Source organism: Pinus tabuliformis, chromosome 8 (genome assembly GCF_031772625.1).
Source record: "Pinus tabuliformis cultivar Carrire ecotype Pingquan chromosome 8, CPIR1, whole genome shotgun sequence".
In the NCBI taxonomy this organism is placed as follows: Eukaryota; Viridiplantae; Streptophyta; class Pinopsida; order Pinales; family Pinaceae; genus Pinus; species Pinus tabuliformis.
This window is the reverse complement of record NC_142294.1, coordinates 620,598,915-620,610,122: the sequence shown is the minus strand read 5'-3', so window position 1 is coordinate 620,610,122 and position 11,208 is coordinate 620,598,915. Positions and strand designations below refer to the sequence as shown.

The 11,208-nt window shown below is 40.7% G+C and overlaps 1 pseudogene; it reads right to left on the bottom strand.

Moving 5' to 3' along the window:
• Positions 1-4,115: 4,115 nt before the first annotated feature.
• Positions 4,116-4,694, bottom strand: LOC149237033 (OVARIAN TUMOR DOMAIN-containing deubiquitinating enzyme 2 pseudogene; annotated as a pseudogene).
• Positions 4,695-11,208: the final 6,514 nt, after the last annotated feature.

Sequence of the window (11,208 nt, the reverse complement as noted above, 5' to 3'; positions counted from 1 at the left end):
TCATATAAATACAAGTCAAATACTTCATTATCAAGCATCGATCTCGATCATCTGTTACAGAGAGGAAGATACAATTCACAACTCGTGAACTTGAAAGAGAAAAGGAAAGGAGACTTAAAGGCTGAGAAGGATCTCTAGACATCAGAATCCGATAAGACCGTAAGAGCTTGGACAGGAAACCACACCTTGCACATAATTTTGTGGTTCGTATCTATGGAACATTTCAATTTTGGTGGAGTGGGTCGTTTCAGTGGAGCCCAAATATGTGGTGAAGCGCGGATTTGTGGACGACTAGAGGAGGCTTGGAGATAAAAATGGTGAATAAATATTCAGAATATATATGGAGGGGAAATACCTATAGTACTAGGAGACAGATCTGGCCATAAGGAATCTCGGATACAATTCAGTTTTGTGATACATTCTTGGAGCAAATGGACATGTGAAGTTCAAAACAAGATTTGTGATTTATTTATCTTTATTAAGAAGACTGAAGGGTTGGTTCCCTAGGGGTTGGAGCCTCTGAAACAGAAAAGGATAGGGTTGGAACCCTAGAGGTTGGAGCCTCACTAAAGTCCAAGTTGGTGCTTGGAAACAGGTTGGAGCCTGAAATATTGAAGGGTTGGTGCCCTCAAATATCATTGTACTCAAATTTTGTAAAAGAGGATTGTGTATAAATTTTGAATAATATAACACTTATTCACAGAGATTATCCCGATTATACACTATTTGCAGAATTCATGCATAATACATAACCTCCTCTACGTTGATGATCAATTTTGCGGAATTAAAAACAATGAAACATCAATCGCATGCGCACATTAACACAATATGTAACCGGGGAAAGCATACAGCTGAAAACCCCCAACTATCTATATAGTATAATGATAGAGAACATGTAACAATACATAGTACAATACTCCTCACAAGTACTCAGTACTATCTCCACCTGCTACACACAAACTAGCTCAGATCTGAATCAAGTCACAGGTTCAAATCCCCTCCGTTGTCTGCCTGCCTCTACTGCGTAATCCAATGTAAGAATAGGAATGATCCAAGATCGTTTTCCTTGGCTTGTACTGTGCAATCCTCATTGGCAATCTCAATCATTGATTGTGCAAATCTCATGCACAGCTATAGTCACAACTGATAGTAGTCTCCACCTCTAACACCTGTCTCCACTGAACTGTCCATGCACTGAGTTAACTGATGTATTCTTTAGTTGCTTTATGAGTTAATAATTAGTGAATTAATTAATAATTAATTCACATCACCCATCACTAGTGTATTCTGCAGTTAGACTAAATACAACTAGTTCAACCAATTCAAACTGAACACAACTCAATCAACTCCACCAAACTCAATCACTTGAGTTCTAACTGATGTCCATCATGCAATAGCTCAACTGACCCATAAGAAAAGCGTATTTCCTTCTGGCAGTTGCATGTGCCACATCTGTAGCTCGAATTGAAGTGCTCCAAGAGGATAAGATAATGTTTATAGTCCAAATATTATTAAGAGCTAATAATATTCGACTGTTCTATTTTTAGTCTGGCAGTCTAAAAATAGACTCCGCCCATATGTCTAAAAATAGAAGTCCATCTATTTTTACCAACATGACCAATCATCCACAAATAACATCCTGCAACTCATAGACCATGATCCATATGTCTAAAAATAGACATAGTCTAAAAATAGAATTTGCGCCAAAAATAGACTGCGGGCCCACTTAGTGAAGGCGACTCCATTCCACTAAGCTCCATCATCTTGTTGCATTTTCAACATTCCCTCTCAACAAGATATGGATTATCTGCAACACCTATCCTACCTCGATGGTATTCGAATTTGCTCCTGGTGAGTGCCTTCGTCAAGATATCAGCATCCTGGTCCTCCGTTGGAATGTATGAAAGTAACATGATTCTCCGCTGCACACAATCTCTGATATGATGGTACGTGATGTCGATGTGCTTGGATCTATCATGAAATACTGGATTAGTTGAGAGTTTAATGCAACTCTGGTTATCACAATAAATCACTGTAGGCTCCAAGTGGGACCCGAACAACCCGACCAGGATCTTCCTCATCCATATAGCCTCGCATGTAGCCAAACTTGCTGCCATATACTCGGCCTCTGCTAAACTGAGTGCCACGGATCTCTGCTTCCTGCTGTACCAAGAAACTGCTGTCGAATCGATACTGAAAATCCCTCCAGATGTGCTCTTTCTGTCCGTTGGGCTCCCTGCCCAATCTGCATCCGTGAAGCCACATAGCTTCACCTCATCCTCTTGTCTGTACCACAATCCATATCCCGACGTGCCTCTGAGATAATGCAATACATGCTTGCCTGCCTTCCAGAAGAGCTTGGTTGGCTTAACCATAGCTTGTGAAAGCTGGTTAATAGCATAGCATATATCGGGTCGTGTATTGACCAGATACATAAGCGACCCCACCAACTGTCGATAGACAGTGGCATCCACTACCTCCGCTGAAGTAGCATCCTCCTTCCTCCAACCTCCAGGAAGAGGAGTATCAACAGGCTTGCAGCCATGCATGTTGAACTTCTCCAGTATCTCCCAAGCATACTTACCCTGAGAAACAAATAGTCCATCACTGCGTTGCCAAATTTCCAATCCCAGGAAATAATGAAGGAGGCCCAAGTCCTTCATCTCAAACTCTCTAGCAAGATCATCCTTGCATGAAAGTATCAACAGCTCATCACCTGTCAAAATCAAATCATCTACATAAAGTACAATGATAAGCAACTTACCCTCCACCACAATCTAGTATAGGTTAGGATCTGCCTCACTCTTGGAGAATCCAAGTCCGTTGAAATAACTATCTATCTGTGTGTACCAAGCACGTGGTGCTTGTTTCAACCCATACAGCACTCTCTTGAGCCTGCACACATGTGACTCGCTGTTGAAGATCTCGAAACCTTCGGGCTGCTCTATGTACACCTCCTCCTCAATGACTCCGTTGAGGAACACAATCTTCACATCCATCTGATGAATGTGCCACCCCATCTGCGCTGAGAGAGCAAGAATCATCTGTATGGAAGAATACCTTGCGACAGGTGCAAAGGTCTCCTCATAATCGATCCCCTCTATCTGTGAGAAGCCTCGAGCAACAAATCTTGCCTTGTACTAGATAAAATTGCAGACACTCAAAAAATATATTCTATTATTCTTGAATGAGAAATTACACACATATTTATACAATCAATAGTCTCAAGATAGGAATTCTATCTTAGACGTACAGTAGTGTGGTTGAGAGATTCTCTCAACCACACACTAAACTAGGAGAAACTAAATTCCTATTATGTAGGAACAAACTCCTCAAATGGAGAATTACAACCATAGACAATGTAGTGCATTCAAACCCTGATGATCCAGAAATAGGCACACAGCCACATGAAGAGAACACAATTTTCCCTTCAAGAGTAATAATCCAGGACTCCACGGTCCAATCCTCCATCGTGTTTCAATATCCACTCCCCTGGCAACATAATGCCACTTCCCCTGCTCACAGTATCAAGGCTTGGTAACTGCTTCCAAGCATGCTGCCTCATACTCGCTGACGTACTGCAACAACTAAGATCCATTGTCCAGCTAATCTCCTTGCAATTGAACATGCAGGCTTGTCTCCACAATCTATACACCGGACACATACAAACTTGATCATCCTCCAATTTTTGACGTAACTGTCATGTCTTCTCATATCTGGTAATAAATCATTCCTGCAAATAGATTTGTCTATTGTTGGAATGGCAAATTCCAACATAGATTTACACTGGTGACACTAGTTTGCCAGGCTAAATGTCACAACAATCTAATTCTTTTAACCAGATTTACATAAATGCATTTACATGTTAAGTTGATCAGTTCTCAACATGAAGCAGAATAACTTACGAAGACAATTTATTTCATCAAAGGAGATATGTTGAAACGTTTAGTTTCATCTTTACCCAATATAGAAACATAATCACATCAAGGCTTTCACACCTGTAGAAGACCCAAAAAACCTCCATACACAGACTCCATCGGTCCACACCATTGGAAATCCAATCCTCTTTCGCTTGCAACTCGACACAAAATTCACAAGCAATTATGGATTTGTTTTTAATATGCCCAAGCATAAACTACTTTATACTTAGCTGGAACTCTTGTAGAAACTTGCTTTGAACCAACCTGTCGCCCTGCATGACTTGTAGCTACACCACAGAAAATGATGCATGTCTTGGTTCCCAAAAAAAAATACTGGAGATCCGCAATCGAAATACTGCTTCCCATCACAGCCTGCCATCGCCACATGCAACATGTTTCCATGTTTCTTCTCTTATCCAGGCCATCGTAAATCAGCATGACACGTTCTTTGTATCCTTTTCCCTGGCGATACAGGTCACAACGGGATGATTGGACATCGTATGCTGCAATTTCACGACCATAATAATATGCTAAAATTGCCAGCTCAATGGCATCACCCCATTTTTCAGAATCCAGTATCCATGCACAATACTCTTCATTTGGCTTTCCCACGAATGCCTCATTATAATGCACAGTATCACTTCCAACCGCTGTGGCAATTACCTGTCTCAGTTCTGAAGATTTGTTCTTGTTTTCCATTACATAACCAACTGCATTGAAGAGACAATTGTTTTCTGCTGGAATGACTCTTTTCACAACCACTCCTTCATCCATTTTGTAAAAGAATAATCCTACTAGAATGTTGCGCGAATATATAGCGGAGCATCCAGGTTCGAACCGGAACCTCCTCTCAAGGCAAGAGAGCCATAGATTTCTTCAAACGATAAATTGACTACGGCCTTGCTGCCACATGATCTCTATTGTGACCACCTACAACCTCGACCAACAGCTCTTCAGGCTCAGCCACCCTATCTATGATCTTGTGCACAGATCAGCTCACCACGTTCTGGTTTGCACGCGGCAGGACCACAGTCTTATAGCCCTCCGCACCGCACTGTACATAACACCCAGCCAGGACACCGGCAATGCCAAAGCGAGGGAGCTCAGCTGCCGAGATATCAATTAAATCACTGCAAAAAATAAATGAACTCCACAGTCCTCCAACCATTCGACTCATCGCCCCAAATCGATGATGATGAGTCCACACTCCGCAAAAAAAAAAAAAAGTCCGCCATTCTGCACTTGTTATTTATCCACATCTGATGCGTTTTACAAGTTTGCCTTTCAATCCTAACAAAAGCCAAACAATGCAGTATATCTCACCAATTCTCTGCAACAGGCTCAACAAACAACGACTACATTAACAAGCAGCGAGTCGATCTAGCTCATATTCGTAGTGGGGGAATTTAACTGAAGGATTTGTACAGGGTCGCAACATTTCTCTTTTCCAAACCGGTTGAACTGAAGGCCGTGCCACCCCCTTGGCTATTTTGGCGAGAGCGTTCATGAACTGAACGAAGCCACCAACATTACTCACCGTGTGATTGACACGCATGGAAAATATGAAACCTCCGCCTCTCAAGCGCGTCCCCTGAATATGAATGACACGTATGCAATCCTCTGGAATTCTACATCACCAGAACCAAAGTCTTTCCAAACGCACCAATAATCACGCAGATCCGATCAATCCGATCAGATTTAGGCTCAACCTTCCGTCTCCTTCAACCATGAGAGGAAAAAAAAAGGGATTTCTCTGTCGAATGCCTCTGCACTTTCCACGCAGCTGCACTTTCGCCTTTCATTCACAGTCTAGCTCCACGCAGTTAACACAGAAACGAGTATTCAAGCAGTTGCTCCTCAGATGGACAAACACAAAACAAAATAAACTGCAAACAAACTCTTTATCTGCTATTTCCCTCAGCCCACGAGGGGCCGAGGCCCAGGCCCTTACGGGCTCTGAAGCTCTGATACCAAGATAAAATTGCAGACACTCAAAAAATATATTCTATTATTCTTGAATGAGAAATTACACACATATTTATACAATCAATAGTCTCAAGATATGAATTCTATCTTAGATGTACAGTAGTGTGGTTGAGAGATTCTCTCAACCACACACTAAACTAGGAGAAACGAAATTCCTATTATGTAGGAACAAACTCCTCAAATGGAGAATTACAACCATAGACAAGTAGGAATTAATTATTTCTAACTGTACTTCTCCACACTCCTGTCAGCTGCCTGCTTCACTTTGTAGATCCATCTCGAACCCACCACTGATTTCCCCTCCGGTCTTGGGACAATCTCCCATGCACTGTTTCTGACAATCGAATCATACTCTTCCACCATGGCATCTACCCATGCGGGATCCTCCACAGCTTCCTCGAAAGAGGATGGCTCAGTCACAACACATTTGCTCACAAGAGCCATGTATCCAGTGTATCGATCAGGTGACTGTCTCTGTCTACGTAGTCCTGTAGGTGGTCCTACAACCTTCTTTGCATCTTGAGCCAGTCGCTCAGCTTTTGTATTGCACTTTCGCCCTCTGATGGTTGGCGTTGCATGAGTGGTCTCTTCCACTCCATGAACTTCATCTTGTGGCTGATCCACGTCTTGAAGCTCATCCTTAGGAACTAATAGCTCCTCATCTGCATGCAAGTGTGGCTCCCTCTCAAGCGAACACTTCATGGCTTTCTCCTCCTGAAATTTGATATCCCGTCACACAACAGTCTTGCGACTATCTGGCAAATACACACGATAGTTGTGGGGCATATCAGTGTGCCCCATAAATATCCCAACCTCTGCGGTTGGCTCTAGCTTCTTCCTGGAATCCTTCGTCACATGCATGTAAACGTTAGAACCAAAAATCCTCAAATGAGAAATATCAGGCCTCTTACTAGAATAAGCCTCCTCGAGTGTACTCATGCCAAGTATCTTGTAAGGACAACGATTCTGCACATATACTGCAGTATTGCATGCTTCCGCCCACAAGTGAAGGGGTAGGCCCTGATCATGCAACATCGCCTGTGTAGCACCCATGATCGTTCTGTTCTTCTGCTCAGCAACCCCATTCTGTTGCGGGTTATGGGGAGCTATGAGCTCTCTTCGAATCCCTTCTGTGATGCAGAAGTCCTTGAACTCACGAGAGATGAATTCACCACCATTGTCGCTCCTAAGAGCCTTCACCTTCTTCCCCAATTCCTTCTCGACCAATGCTTTGAACTCATAGAACTTTGAGTATGTCTCGCTCTTCTTCTGCATGAAGAAGATCCAACACTTTTGAGAGAAATCATCAACAAAGATCACATAGTACCTGTGCTTTGCTGTCGAAGCTACTGAGAAGGGTCCACACACGTTTGTGTGAATTCTCTCAAGGATCGTCGTGGCATGAATATCCTTCTCGTGAAAGGTGGCTTTCACAAATTTTCCCAAAGTACACCCCTTGCACTGATCTGACTACGCAAGAGTGCCTTTAGGAAGCCCAGTAGTAATCTGCTGCAGTATCTTCAAGGCTCCATGGTGAAGGTGGCCCAATCTCTTATGCCATAGCTCACCATCATCCCGGCTCACCAATCCTTCTACCTTGCATGCCATTGCTGCTCAACCATCTACATGCAACTAATAAAGGTTCCTGACTCGAACCCCTATCTTCCGGGTTTCTCCAGTTGTCTTACTGCGCAGGAAAGCCTTTCCCTCGCTGAAAACAACATCATATCCCTTGTCTTCTAACATTGCCATAGGGATAAGATTCTTCTTCAATCTTGGAACATGCATCACTTCCTTCAATACAAAGGGTTTACCAAACTCCCTCTCAAAGGAAATGGTACCGATACCAGTCGCACTGTATCTACCATCATTGCCCATCTTGATGTGCACTCCAAGATATTTCTCCTCCAGATCAGAAAACAAATCTCGATCTCCTATCATGTGAAAAGACGCCCACTGTCCAAGAACCATACCGATCCCATCACACTTGATACCGATCCCAGCACGGACATTATGCCACAAATTGTCCGCAGAAGAAGAAAAATAAGCAAGCTGCTGGATCTGCAACGGGATCAAGTGAATTAATGAGTTAATAATTAATGAATTAATTAATAATTAATTCACATCACTCATCACTAGTGTATTCTGCAGTTAGACTAAATACAACTAGTTCAACCAAGTCAAACTGAACACAACTCCATCAACTCCTCAATCAACTCCACCAAACTCAATCACTTGAGTTCTAATTGAAGTCCATCATGCAATAGCTCAACTGACCCATAAGAAAAGCATATTTCCTTCTGGCAGTTGCATGTGCCACATCCGTAGCTCGAACTGAAGTGCTCCAAGAGGATAAGATAATGTTTATAGTCCAAATATTATTAAGAGCTAATAATATTCGATTGTTCTATTTTTAGCCTGGCAGTCTAAAAATAGACTCCGCCCATATGTCTAAAAATAGAAGTCCATCTATTTTTACCAACATGACCAATCATCCACAAATAGCATCCTGCAACTCATATACCATGATCCATATGTCTAAAAATAGACATACTCTAAAAATAGACTTTGCGCCAAAAATAGCCTGCGGGCCCACTTAGTGAAGGCCACTCCTTTCCACTAAGCTCCATCATCTTGTTGCATTTTCAACAGATTGGTGTCCTCACTTATTTATAATAAAATCCTTATTATTTATTTTTCTGATTATAATTGTGAAGAATCTTAACTGGTAATCATAACAATTGAAAATAAATATTGATTCACCCCCCTCTTAGTATTTCCAACAAGAGGGAGAGTTTAGTTAGGGTGATAGGAAAGCAACTATGATGATGAACCTAGTGAAAGGAAGCTATTCAATTTTATGAGCCAATGTGTGTTGCCCAACATGGGTTAGAGTACCAACATGGTACAATTGGTCATTACAAAATCAATTATGATTTGAGTAAATAGTGAAGTACAATTGCAGATTCAGATCGGGTATACAATGTCGAAGACAAAAATAATTCATTAGGATACTACTTCAGTTTGGGATCCGTTATGACTTCATGGATAAGCAAGAAGCAAACCTTTGTCACACTCAATATTGTAGTGGTCATATATATTGAATCTAGATTGGCAAGTTGAGAAGCAATATAGCTTCAGAGGAAATTTGCAGGATTGTCTTGATGACAGGTCAGAGCACAACGAGATTTAGTACCAAGATTTAGTAATGATATTATGAAACCATCTCACAAAAAGATAGAAAAGAAAGATCAACACCTTAGAAATCAGCCTCTTCGAGGGTGCAACTTCCTTTACTTTACACAAATGAACAATTCTTGGATGATACAGATGAAAAAACCTCTTTTCTATATATAGGAGTCTAAGGGATCACGATATAATCAAAGCCGACATAACAATAATAATATAAGGGCACAACAATAACAACATTGGGCTTATATGGGGCACAATAATAACAATATGGGGACAATAGGGGCACAAAAATAACAATAAGGGCTACAATGATAATAGTAATGGGGGAATCACTAGTATTATAGGGACCTAACATGCCCCTCTCCTTCAAAAAAGTGTTGTCCTCAAGGCTTGAGTAGTTATGGATGCTTCTATATAAAATTTCATCCTCCCATGTTGAATAAACATCGGGTAAGTTCTTCCACTTGACAAGATACTCCTAAATTGATCGATTTTGCAGCTATCGAGTTCTTGTTTCTATGACTGCTTCAAGTTCCAATATGATTTTTCCTTTCTCATTAAGTTCTATCAATATTGTTTGAACTGGGAGCTTGTCACTAATAACCTTCTTTAAGCATGAAACATGGAAAGCTAGGTGCACTCGGGAAGTTGCAGGAAGCTCTAATTTGTATGCCATAGTACCAATCTTTTGCAACACATTGTACAGACCATAATACTTTGGTGATAATTTATTATCATTCTTAGCTTGGTGATAATTTCTTATCATTATTATCAAAACTTCTTTCGCTGTGATGTTGATATGCCTGTTGTATCATTCTATTATGTGCCAAAGTTAGTTTATCCTTTAAGAGTTGGAGAACTTGTTGTTGATGCTCGATGTGATATTCCACTGCTTGAACCTTAGAATTTTCTCTTAAATATGATGTGATGGACGGTGGGTGATATCCATAAAGTGCCATAAATGGGGTCATTTTTGTTGCAGTATGGAAGGAAGTGTTATACCACCATTCAACCAAAGGCAACCATTTGACCCATTGTGTTTGTTTATCATATACAAAGCATCGAAGATATCCTTCCAAATCAGTTTGTATGGTATCGATGGCTTTTCTCTCGTAAACAAGTTTTCACTTGGGAAATTTTTACGGAAGAAATGATAACACATTATGAGGATACAAAAAGAAACACTTTTAGTAGCCAATTTATAAACTTCAAACAAAAGGGTTCAATGATGGAGCACATTGAGGGAAAAATTGAATATAAGAGTAAAAGATATTCCAAAGGAGCAAAGGATTGATGTGTTCATAGGGACTTTAAAGGATAGCATCCAACATGAGGTTCACCTTTGGGAACCTGACTCATTGGAGAAGGCATTCAAGTTGGAAAGAAAAATGGAAAGCAAAATTATGGCAACAAGGAAGCCTACCACTCACAACTATAAGGATGGAAGTGTTGTTTCCCCTAGCCTTCCACAACCTCCAAGGTTGACACCCCAAAAATTGGAAGAAAAAAGAGAAAAAGGGCTTTGTTATAATTGTGATAGAAAATACACTGAAGGACATAAGTGTGCTGATAAGAAATTATTTTACATAGATTGTGAAGAGGAGGAAGAAAAGGAACAAGAAACATCAAAAGCACAGGATATACACAAGGAACAAACCCTAGAGAAAGAAGAAATGAATTTGACCATATCTTGTAATGCATTGGCCGAAATTACCACTCCTCAAACTATCAAGATAGAAGGACATATCAAGAAGAAAAAGGTAATAGTGTTGATTGATTCAGGTAGTACCCATAATTTAATTCATTATAAGATAGCCAAGGAATTGAATTTCTTCCTATATCCAGCACCCGAGTGTCAAGTGATGGTTCCAAGTGGAGGAACCATAAATTTCTCTAGAAACCATAATATCAAGCTATCCATGGGAGAATATGTATTGAATATCCCAATTCTTTCCATTCCAATGGGTGGTGCTGATGTTGTACTAGGAGTCCAATGGCTACAGTCCTTTGGTACAATAGCTTTTAATTTTCAAGAAATTTTCATGAAATTTTGTTCGAAAGGAAAGGAAGTTGAATTAAGAGGTATCGTAGGGAAACCAGGAAAGGTAAT